We start from the raw sequence: 11,855 nt of genomic DNA, 5'->3' as shown, positions 1-11,855 counted from the left end.
GCATAGGGCAGGTGTGGGTGGGAGAATGGTGTAGACTTCCCTGGGTGGGAGTGGGTGGGGCCTGGCCCAATGAAGAGCGCTGCAGGGGCGGCCATGGGCCAGATGGTGGTGGTGGGGGGTGGGAATTGACTGCACTTGGGCAAGTTCTGCTGCACATGCCCCCTGTCTCCCCTCCCTCCCTGACCCTGGCTGGCTCCTGGGACCTAGCACACAGGCATGCCCCCATACACATGTGCACCCCATCCCCCCCATGCACCCCACACCCCTCCACCCTGCCATGCATCCCACCCCCACACTCCCCCACACACACATCCCAACCCCCCACCATACCCACTCCACCCCTGACCCCCTGCACATACAATATACAAGAGTAAGACTTTATTTTCTGCTATTATGCAATTGCCTCTATATACACTACTCAAAAAACCATAAATAGAACAAAACTGTATTGTGGAATAAAATTAAAATATGTTATAGTAGATGTTTGATTTTTAGTGCATGATTTGTTTTTTATCTATAATTTGTTAAAATGATATCTTCTGAAATATTTTTATATGTTGGGCCCTCAACAGCTTACCAAAACTTATTAAGTGGCCCTCCAGCCTAAATAATTGCCCATCCTGTACTTTACAGCTGCTCGGGCACAAGATAGTAGATTTAAAGTTCTGCCAACTTAACCACTCAGTTGTAAGTACCCCTGCCTAGAGAACCCTGCACAGTGAATGCTGGGCATGTGCCTGGTTGGCTGTCTTTTGCTTAAGCATAAGGCTTCCTGCCCAGGTCCAGGCACTTGAACATACATTCGATTTGAAGACAAGAGATTTTGAAATCACTAAAATGGATCAAGCTGATGCCACCTAGCCCAGAATCCTGTCCCCAACAGTGGCCAGTACCAGCTACTGCAGAGGAACTTGCAAACCCGCCCCGCCCCCCCCCCCCAGTTGGTAGGTTTCAGATTGTCTTCCCCACTGTAGAATCAGAAAAGGAGGACTGGAAGATTCCCCCGGATGTCATGTAGTCCAACCCCCTTCCTGAGGCTAGATCACCCCAATCCAAACCGTCCCAAACTAATCCTTGATTAATCTATTACTAAAACTACATAATCAACCCTGTTACACAACCTGTAACACAGCACCCTGACCAACCACAGGTAAAGCAGGGGGATACTGGTGGCCAATGTTTAACATCAAGGGTTATTAAAATATGCTTGAGAGATCCATGCTGTCTTATGATTTGTGATTCAAGGTACGATAGCCCTTCCACAGTGCTCTTCAACATTAACTAATCTTTAACTGTGGAGTTTCTTGCTATCTATTTATTTAAACCTCGCAGAGTGCATCTACATGTGGCCATACAGCGCCTTTGTTACGGCACTGTCATTTAGTACTTCCTTTTGGAAGTACTAAAATATGGTGCTGTAACAGCCTGTACTGTGCTGTGCCAGCCGGGCACAGTTATTTTTGGCCACTATGTCGCCGTAGCAACGCGCTATAACAAGGGAGCACGTTGCTATGGCGATGTAGCGGTGGTGTCATGGTTGTTGCCAACAGACACTATGGTGGTGTAGCGCATTGCTACAGCGCTGCACAATCTTGTGTAGATGTGCCCACTATGTTCTTGGTCTCAACAATTTCCTTTGGCTGTGGGTTACACAGTCGAATTATGCATAGTTTGAGCAGCAATTTCTTCCTGATCAGTATTGGATTTCCCACCTCTCCATTTTATTCACTGTCTCCTGGTTCTTGAGTTATGCCACCCAGAGAACTAAGCTCCAGCTCTCCTTCATTTGTATCACAAGAGCCAGAGAAGTCCCTGTCTCACCACTTATGGCTGCCAAAGTGAGTGTCTGTCATGTGCACATGTGGCGGGCTCACTGCTTTTGCCTGACAAGCCCGGCTTGGAGAAGGACACTTCAGATTGGTGGAACATTTCCACCAATCAGGTAAGATCAGGGAGGATCTGCTCAGAGGTGGGGGGGGATGGGAGGAGCCCCTGGACCTGATTGAAGACTGTGCTTTTCAGGCCTGCAGACTTCAGGGGCGGGGTCTCCGGTGTAAATAAAAGCCCAGTGTGCCCAGCACGAGGGGCGGATGCATGCGAGGGACTCAAGAACAGTGGAGCCAAGAAAAGCTGGGAAGCTCTCCCCCAGCAGGCAATAGGCCCAAGGCTCCTGAAGCTGCCACTGGAGGAGCAGCCTCGGGAGCGGTGCGAGACCACTCAGGATAAGTGATGCAGCCATTTCCACACTGTGCAACTACCACTCTCAAGATGCTCAAACAGATGGAATGACTCATGAACCTGCGCCTGAGAAACAAAGCCCAGCTGGGAGCTGCTGTTTCTGCACACACAAAAAAACCCACACGTGCTTTCAATCTCAGATCAATGTCGTTTTTCAAAAGGAAAAACAATGACAAGGGCAACCCAAATACAGTATCCAGGACAGCACAATGTATGTGTCTCTTCTGCAAGCAGTGCCAGCATCAGTGACCAGCAAGGTATCTCTTCTGAATGCATGCAGAGTTCTTCAGAAGTTATAGGGACAGTGTACTGAAAACCAAGGCATCTCAGTTTCACAGCGGCATGTGCCACCTACTAGCGAGCGGGTGTTACAGGTTTCCCTCTGTGCTTGATCCACTGAAAGTCTAAATTCTCTACAGTAATAATTAGTGACTCTTGGCAAGTTTAGTTCAAGTTAATGCTTTCAGCAGGCCTCTGATTCAACCTCAATTATGGAAGCTGTCTCATTGGCATCATCCTGAGTCTAAGTTTAGACCTGTCTTTGACCACATCTTTGTAAACTCCAGAATCCCATCACTCCCCACAAAACTCTCTGTCCTACAGCTTTCTGTTTAACTTCTGCAGTGTCCTAGTGGTAAGATATATTTGCAGAATAACCTTCCAAAGTAAGAAAAGTAAGTGATCATCCCATTTAATTTCAAACTGAGATGTACAAAATTCTGGAGAACTTCATGTAGGGAATGGTGTTGCACTAATCGGAGATAAACTAACTAATTATTACATGTAAAATGTACTACATGATTGAAAGGTTGCAAAGCCAAATGCTCAAGAACCAGGAAATACCAGAATCATGGTTGTATGTAAAATCTTAATTCAGCCCCTTTTGTGCATATGCATAATAACACGGTCTTTAATTACATGATCACATACTCATTTTCCCATGAGACCCTATTATTATTAAAATGTATTATTTGCACTGAGGTAGCAATGAGAGACTCCAAGCAGAGATCATAATGACAATGAGCCAAGCACCATACAAACACATACCCAAGGGAAGGTCCATTTTCCAAAAAAGCTTATAGTTTAATAGCTTTACTGTCTTTGATCTTTGTTGCACAGAGTCAGTTTCTACTGACAGGAAGCCATGTGCCTCTAACGAGCTGGTTCGGTGTCACCCGTTCCCATCTGGTTGCTCAGAAGGGGAGTGGGGGGAATTAGGTACAGATCAGTCTAAATTCGGTAGACATGTTGCTGCAGTGTAGGGGGGAGGTGTCTCTCAGGATCCCCACAGCAACTCCGGTTTTCAATCCTTAAGCTCTGGTTTCTGGCCTGGGATCACAGTATTGTTGGACATGAATGATATTTTCTTTTTAAGTAATAAAAATACAATGGCTCCCCCAAAATAAACAGAGTGACTAAAACTGTTTTACACCAAGTTGGAAACTTATCCAAATGGAAAATAAGAGGGAGGGGACCCCATCATGCACCTGAAATTTGGACATACATCTCCAAGCCCCTCTGGCCCCTGCTCCCTGGACACACACACAGACGCACGTCACCATAATGAAAGTTAACTCTATGTGCGGCCTAGCACGTTGCTATGGTAACCATGCAGTAGTAGTGATAATGAAAACCAGACCTGGGATTACAGGCCTCAGTTCTTGCTCTCGCTCAATCCTGTCAGAGGCAACTTGACAGACTAGATGGAGCAGTCTTTCCCCTGCCAGTATACACACAAGTAGTAGTAACAATTGCAAATCCTGGCGGGGCTGAAGTTACAGACCTAGCACGGTTATAATCTGTTTACAAGTTTCACCTGGCCTGGGTCTTTCCCCTGTTGATTTAACCCTGTTGCATCTCCGTGGACACAGGCTGATCCTTGCCTTTCAGCTGTCAACTCTCCCTGACTGTTGTTTAAAAATAAATCGAGTGATCCTGCAGATCGGATGCTTCTGAAGAGCTCTCCCATGTGTACAGCACTCAGCCCTGCGCCGAGGGGAATCTGGAAAGTCTAAAGACTAAAATGCCTTTCTGTTGAAATCAGTGGTTTGCTATTAGTTAAGCCCTGCAAAGCATATGTTGGCCAAAGAAAATTCAGCTTTTGATGCACCACCTGGTTTCCAAGCCCTGCATTTACGCAGCTCTCTACCAGAGCTGGAGCAAGATAGGAGGAAGGCAAGCACTCGTGATACCTGAGCTCAGACACGAGCAGAAGGGGCTGCAACTGAATTAAAATCCAAGAACCCATACTTTGCTCTAACTACTAGACCCACTGTACTGCTTTCCTGCGACTAACTGTAAATCCACCTGAGCAAAGGAAAGAGGCAAGGCAAGAAAAGGACACTGTTATTCTTTCGGGCCTGTAATGAAGCCAGGAAAAGACATCTTTAGCAGCAATTAAGAGGTGTCACTCAGACGCTGATCATTGGTGGTGGGTTCACAGTGTGACAGAAACAAAGGAAAGGTCAAATTCATAAATGTGTTTAGGTAAATCTAGTGCAAATTTCATCTCATCATTGCGTAAATTATAACAACTTGATGTAAATTACACTGCTCTTGTGGTCCCTAGTGACCGTGAGCAGCATATAAATGCCTGGGGACACTGGACTGGAGACAGGCCCAGGTACAGTAACATAAACTACTTTATATTCATATTGGCCTGTGGTCTAAAGTCCTAAGAGTAGAGTCACTATGGACAACTCACAGTCCAGAGCTGCCAGAGAACCACTGGAGGGAGCCCCTGCTGCGGTGGCATCTGTGAATGAGCAATCAGAGCTAACTTGTAGGCTGGGCATCATTTGCATGGCTGTGATGTGACAGTTTGGAAACATTATGCTAAAATACTGCAAGGTTCTGGAGCTTGGGATGGCTGGAACCCAATTAGCCATGTGTGAACATGGATGGGCAAATGAACCATGCTCAGTATGCTCAAGGTCATGGGTCACCCTACCCAGTTCTTTATGGGTGATTGGGTCATGAGCAAAGCAAGAAAGAAAAGGGAGGGGCAAAAAAGTTTCATGCTGGTATGTCTTCCTGACATGGTAAGGATTCAGTTGGGATCTAATGTGCCACTGAATCTTCTTCAAAGAACTAAAACACTGCAGAGGCTGTTTCATGATTATCTGAAAAACTGAGGCATAATAGACCAGAATGAGGGAGTAGCAAAGCAACAACAGTAACAATAACTATCGGCATCAAAGCAACTGAGGACAGAGCAGTAGCTAAATAAAAGGGACACCAGTGGGAGCCTCTCAACCCAGGGCCAGGACAGTGGTGGTAGAACGCCTAGAAACTGCACCTCATAGAAGTGAGAGCTTAACTCATCCCAAACTTTGATTCCTTCAAGCTAGGAAAGCAAATCATGAGAGGGCTAAAATGAAGAAAGGGCAGTGGCAATTCCGTCATCAGTCACTCAGCCACAGGAGGAGGACTGGGTCAGGATGGTTGCTAAAAGACCTTGGGGTGGCCTCACCTATCATGAATTTATTATGCAGGTTTTGCTAAGCGATTGCTTATTGTTTTCCCCTTAATGCCATTTTTAGTTAAATGAATCCTGGGACTTAGTACTTGTAAGTGGTAAATACTGCATTATTATGAACAGTGTAATTTTGTTTTTTAACTGGTGTTATTAGTTTGTTGCAGGAACCTCTAGAAAGTGAACAAGTCCTGCTACATATTGTACAGCAGGATGTAAGAATCAGGTTGTAAGAATCATCATCTACTGATGATTAAGGGACTTCGGATTAGTTGTGGAGCCTAATCGCAGGTCACACATTCCTTGATTTTACTCTCTGAGAAAACCTGATTGAATCTAAATCATAGTATTGAAGAGGCTGGAAGAAAGTACACATTCTTTTGTAGGTCAGGAAAGACTGTTAAAGGACTGAGAGAAAGCCTGAAGGTGACCTATTGATATTGGGTGTGGTAGCTTGCAGGGAGTCCAGCAGCAGGAAGGGAACAGTATTCCATTGCAAATGGAAGACTGAATGAATGATCAAATCACTGGATCTGAAACAAAATGCACAACAACTTCTCAGAGAAGAGAAATTTTACCCTTCCCTCCCTCCCTCGCCCCCCCCCACCCCGAAAAAAAAAAGAAGCAAAAAAAGCTTTGGGATACAAATAGCCAGAAATCTCCTAGCCTTGATGGTAGCATCTTCATCTACTAGGTTCCACAGTTGTGTTTTCAACATTTGGTGAAGATATTCCAGGACCACTTCCTGTTATGAAAGACCATAGAACTGCCTACTGTTGATTTGCTTAAGATGGAGTTTTCTAATATGCTACCCACTGTGGCTGGTTCACAGAGAACAGGCAAGTAGCTAAGGGACCTGAGCAAAAGTGCTAGAGGTTTTTGTGTTCTGGCTGATAGAGAAGCATTACAGTGACAGACTAAGTAGGTAACTGGTGGGGTGTTAAGAAGCAACCAGCACGGCTTTGTTAAGGGTAGATCATGCTTGACAAACCTAGAGTCCTTCTACGACCAGGTAACTAACCATCTGGACAAGGGACACAAGGTTGATGTCATTTACTTAGACTTCAGTAAATCCTTTGATTCTGTTTCCCATGGGATTATCTCAACCAAACTGGAGGGTACTGAGATGGGCCAGTCTACAATGATGTGGGTGTACAACTGGCTTAGAGGCTGCTCCCAGAGAGTTGTAATTGATGGGATGGTCTCATCCTGGAGGGCCGTCTCCAGTGGTGTCCCCCAGGGATCGGTGCTTGGACCTGTGCTCTTTAACATATTTATTAATGACTTGGATGAGGGGGTGGAGAGCTCAATGATTAAGTTCGTGGATGATACCAAGCTGTGGGGAAATGCAGGCACATCAGAGGATAGGGTAAAGATCCAGGACAACCTTGACAGATCGGATTTATGGGCAGAATAGAATCAGATGAGGTTTAACAGGGAGAAGTTCAGGGTTCTTCATCTGGGTAGGAAGAACCTTCACCGTAACTATACAATGGGTGGTGGTCCACTGGCTGGCACAGCATCTGAGTGAGACCTGGGGATCATGATAGACCAGAAGATGAACATAAGTCAGCTGTGCTATGAGGTTGCCAGAAGGACAAATAGAGCTCTGGTGTGCATCAGCCAATGTGGTGCCAGTAGATCCAGGGAGGCACTCCTATCTCTCTATTCGGCATTGGTGAGACCACATCTGGAATACTGTGTCCAGTTTTGGGCACCGCACTTCAAGAAGGATATGGATAAGCTTGAGAGGGTACAAAGAAGGGCCATGCTTATGATTAAGGGCATGGAAGATAGGCCGTATGAAGAGAGACTCCGGGAACTGGGCCGGTTTAGTCTGAGAAAGAGAAGGCTGAGATTTGACTTGATAGCCGCCTATATCAGGGGTGAGCATCAAGACCTAGGGGAGCAAATCTTCAGGAAGGCACCTAAAGGGAGGACAAGGACCAATGGGGCATAAGCTGACAGAGGGTAAATTCAGGCTGGACATAAAAAAAATAACTTGTTCTCTGTAAGGGTTACCAGAATCTGGAACACACTCCTGGCAGAGGTGGTGCAGTCACCATCCTTGGAGGTGTTCAAGATGAGGCTGGACAAGCACCTTGTTGAGCTCATCTAAGCCCAACAACTTTCTGCCCATCGCAGGGTACCGGACTTGATGATCTTACAGGTCCCTATGATTCTACGATTAATCAAAGAATAGGTGATAGACTAATCACAGATGTGACAGACTAATCAAAGAATGTCATTGCCTTTCAAGTGACAGACCGATTCCCAAAGTCTGTTGGTCTAGGAATTCAAAAGCTTCCTTTTTATACTTCACCAAGATTGGAATTCTTTAGAACTAAATGTAAGCACTTATACAGGCTGACATTAGAAAGTGACTGTAAAATCTTGCCAAATCTTGAAATCTCATTGTGAATCTCATGACATCTGCTGGTGTTATCACTACTACCCCTACTTCTGGGATTGTGTGCTATGTATGCCCCCAGACCCTCAATTTGCTTTTCTTTTATTTTTTTTAAGTCCATTTCTAGCCCTCAGAGATCCAGAAGAAAGGCTTGGAAAGTTACACACACACACACACACACACACACACATATATATATATATATATATATATATATATATATATATAAACACTGCAGGATTTTTAAGCCAATCTCACGATTTGTGGGGCCTAACTCAAGGGCTTTTTAATGCTTCTAGTCAGTGGTAGAGCATCAGCTTTGTATGGAACAGGGAAAAGGGAACATAAATTAATTCTCGTCCACCCCAGAAAACCCAATGTCCTATTTACAGCCTCAAATGGACATTTTCTTTTTTTCCTTTCCACATTTTCCAGTGTCTGTCTTGCTTTTTGTCACCAATCACCTCTCACATGAAACTAAACACTCTCAAAACAGAAGCTGAAGGAGGCTGGACATCTACAAACCAAAAAGGAGCTGCCCATGGAATGCTGTATCAGGAAGGACTAATGCAATTCCTAGATATAGAAACAGGGGAGCCAGTAAAGCAGGGAGGGGAGGGGTGGGGGAGGTTAAGCATTGTTGAAGTCAATCTCAGAAGAATGCACACAGATTGGATGTTTCCATTTTTTAAAGTATTTTGAAAAATGGTAGATGATGCAGAAAAGAGTCACAAAAATGATTTGAGAGCGGAAAGAGGCCAATTAGATTGAGAATCTTAAAAGCCTGAATCTGTTTAGCTTGTAAAAGATGTAGAGGTGATTTGATTATCATGCGCAAGTGCCTTCACAGTGAGAAAGCACTGAATATAAAGGACTCTTTAATCCTGTGGAGAAAGGCATAACAAGAACCAGAGGCTGGAAGCTGCAGAGAGGAAAATTCAAATTAGAAATTAGGCACAAAATTTTAACAGTCAGGCTGATTGGCCATTGGAACAAACACCTAAGGAAAGTGGTGGATTTTCCATCTCTTCATATCTTCAAATCTGGACATATGCTGTAGTTAATAAGTTATAGGGCTCAATGCAGAGATAACTGGCCCAAATACATGTTCTAATGGTGTCTTCTGGACTAAATTCTATGAAGTTTTATATAGCTGTGAGTAAAAGCTAATTGCTTATTTTGGAGTATTAGTTAGGCAATTAGCTTCTATGCTGATGTTACTGTCCACTGTGGAACCAGGAGGAGGAGGAGCATCATTGCACCCTTAGTTTATTGGATACCTTGATTTCAGTTCGTGACCTCGAGGATCTTCATCACAGTCACAGCAACTGCCGGGATGTCATAACCAGTGTTATAGTAAATAAAATACAGTACTGGCTCTCAAGGGATGTAGCTGGAAAAAAATGATCGACAGAAGGTACATCAGTGCTTCCACTTTATCAGTTCAAAAAAGGCTTTAATTTTTTGGGTCAGTGTCATGAATTGGAAGGTTTCAGACCCAAAAGTGAAAGTCTAAAAAATGGCTAAGAGCCATACATCCTGTGTGTGTCCCTCATTGCCTTCCCTCCACCCGCACCTCACCATAACAAATGGAAAGTGAATTTTCATCTCTGATCAAATGGTCAAATGTTTCTTTTATTAGAGCTAATTGGATCATTATTGACACTGAAGCTGAAATGTTTTACAGAGACAAAGGGATTGCAGCATGGATTTGTTTTTGGTTTTTGGTTTTCTTCAGAGCAAGAAATGCTCTATTGCTTACTAGTTGGGGCACTTATCTGGGCTGTAAGAGCCTGGAGCTCAGCTCCCTACTCTGCCTATTCCAGAGAGATCATGGACAAAAAACTCTGCTGTGAATCAGGGACATCAGCTTGCCAGACCAGCATCTCTTACATCTCAAGCCCCATCTTTACTCTTTTCCCAATTGAAACAGTCAGGTCTTCATCAGAAACCAGACATTTTGACACAGTCCTCACAGTCCCACATTTGGAAAGTTTTGATTTTGTTCCAATGCTGAATGAAAACAAATTTTAAACCTCAAAGTTGCCGTGAAATGCAATTGCTGTATTCCAAGCAGTTCTATTTTTGATACAACACAGACCCTGTCTAAAGTGAAGCTTCCCTTCATTTTGTCAAGTTGTTTTCTTACAGCTGAGAAGTAGATTTTTTTATATATATATATAATTTGTATCTGAGGCCAAATTAGTCAAAACTAATTCCAAATCCAAGAGTCCAGAAACATAAGTGGCCCTACTACCGGCAAACATCCTCCACCCGCACCGGGGGCTGCACTTTGGCGGGTACTGAACCACGCCAGAAGAGCAGTTCTCCTGCGAAGCGGGCTAGGAAAACTGCCTTCTACAGCTGAGAAGTAGATAAGTTGACTTAAGGATGCCTTCTCTTAAAGTCTTAGAAAAGTAAGGCTGGAAGGGACCTCAGGAGGTCATCTAATCCAATCCCCTGCTTAGGGTGGGATCATCTCTAGACAAGGCTTTGTTTAATTTGTTAAAAACTCCAGGAAAAAATCTGCACATACTACTACCACGCATAATGAATGAAACATCAAAAAAAAACATTTAACTTGCCATAGGTATAGCAGGGAAATTGTCAAAGACTGCCCCTGCAAGGACAGGAAGTAGTTTGTTAAAATATGCCCAAGAGACTGAAGGAAGAGGACCATCACCATCATCACTGACCTTTTTTTTTAGTATTGTACAGAAAGGAACTGTAGAATCTGAAATAAACAGGTCCAGGACTCAGGTCCTTTCTAGTATAATTGTCCAGAATGTATCCAATAATTACTATTTCTATTTTCATAGGAAATGTACTGGTATATTGTAGACTCAAATCACAGAAAGAACTGTTCTTATTAGCTAGTCTGACCTTCTGAATAACACAAGCCAAGGACTTCCCAACTTCCAGCACCTACCAACAATTTGCTGATAAAAACTCTTTTGGACTAAAAAAGACATCTGGCTTTGGGCAAGCGTTTCTCCAAGTAATGGAGAATTTACCACCTTCCTTGGTAAACAACTGTAATGGTTAATCAGCCTTAGTATTAAAACTGCATCTTATTTCCAGATTTAAATTTTAATTGTCAGTCATTAAACCTATTGTGTCCTTGTCACCTATCAGATATCTATTGACTCACTTCTTAACCAGCTATCTAAATGGTTGGAGATCTTTTAGTCTTTCATCAGATTTTCTTGTGTATTCTACCTTTTTTTTTCTTTTAGCTAATATTACACAAGGTAGCTGAGCACTTTCCAACCCAGAAGTAACCAAAGTTGATTCCTGCCATAGGTAGAGTTCCATATGTTTTTTATATCCTGATCGAGTTGTTGTAATGCACCGATCCATATGTATATAATTAATCCATCACCAGAATCTCATTCTGTTTTCCTCAACATTGACAGACTTCCATGTCTTGGGCCAGATGGGATGAGGCTCTAGGTCTGTAAAGGTTCCTTCCAGTTAGTCTTTCAATGTTTATTGCTGTAGGTCTTCTTTATAGCACTGAAATACCATCTGTGCATTTCCATGGAGAATGTCAGCTCAAGAAGCAAACTTTGGAGATAGAGGTCCGTCTCCAGAATTTCCTCTGATGCATGTAGTGAATAGGACACCAGATTCCGCTTTCATTTATACTGATGGAAATCAGGAATAGTGCCACTGAAACTGATAGTGTTGCACCGTAATTGAGGCAGGGAATCACCTCAGTAAAGCTTCAGT

The 11,855-nt window shown here is 43.6% G+C and overlaps 1 long non-coding RNA gene across 1 annotated transcript in view; it reads right to left on the bottom strand.

Annotated features, from left to right (window-relative positions):
* Nucleotides 1-3,221: 3,221 nt before the first annotated feature.
* The window catches only part of LOC109281864 (uncharacterized), a 39,491-nt gene continuing 30,857 nt past the window's right edge, over nt 3,222-11,855 (bottom strand). The window contains exons 3-4 of the long non-coding RNA XR_002088654.2: nt 9,404-9,516; nt 3,222-3,567 (exon numbers count right to left, since the gene is read on the bottom strand). This is a non-coding gene — a long non-coding RNA (uncharacterized LOC109281864). The remainder of the gene's footprint in view (nt 3,568-9,403; nt 9,517-11,855) is intronic.

The sequence above is a fragment of the Alligator mississippiensis genome, chromosome 12, assembly GCF_030867095.1.
Source record: "Alligator mississippiensis isolate rAllMis1 chromosome 12, rAllMis1, whole genome shotgun sequence".
In the NCBI taxonomy this organism is placed as follows: domain Eukaryota; kingdom Metazoa; phylum Chordata; order Crocodylia; family Alligatoridae; genus Alligator; species Alligator mississippiensis.
The sequence above is the reverse complement of the archived record's forward strand: the minus strand, read 5'-3'. Positions and strand labels throughout refer to the sequence as shown.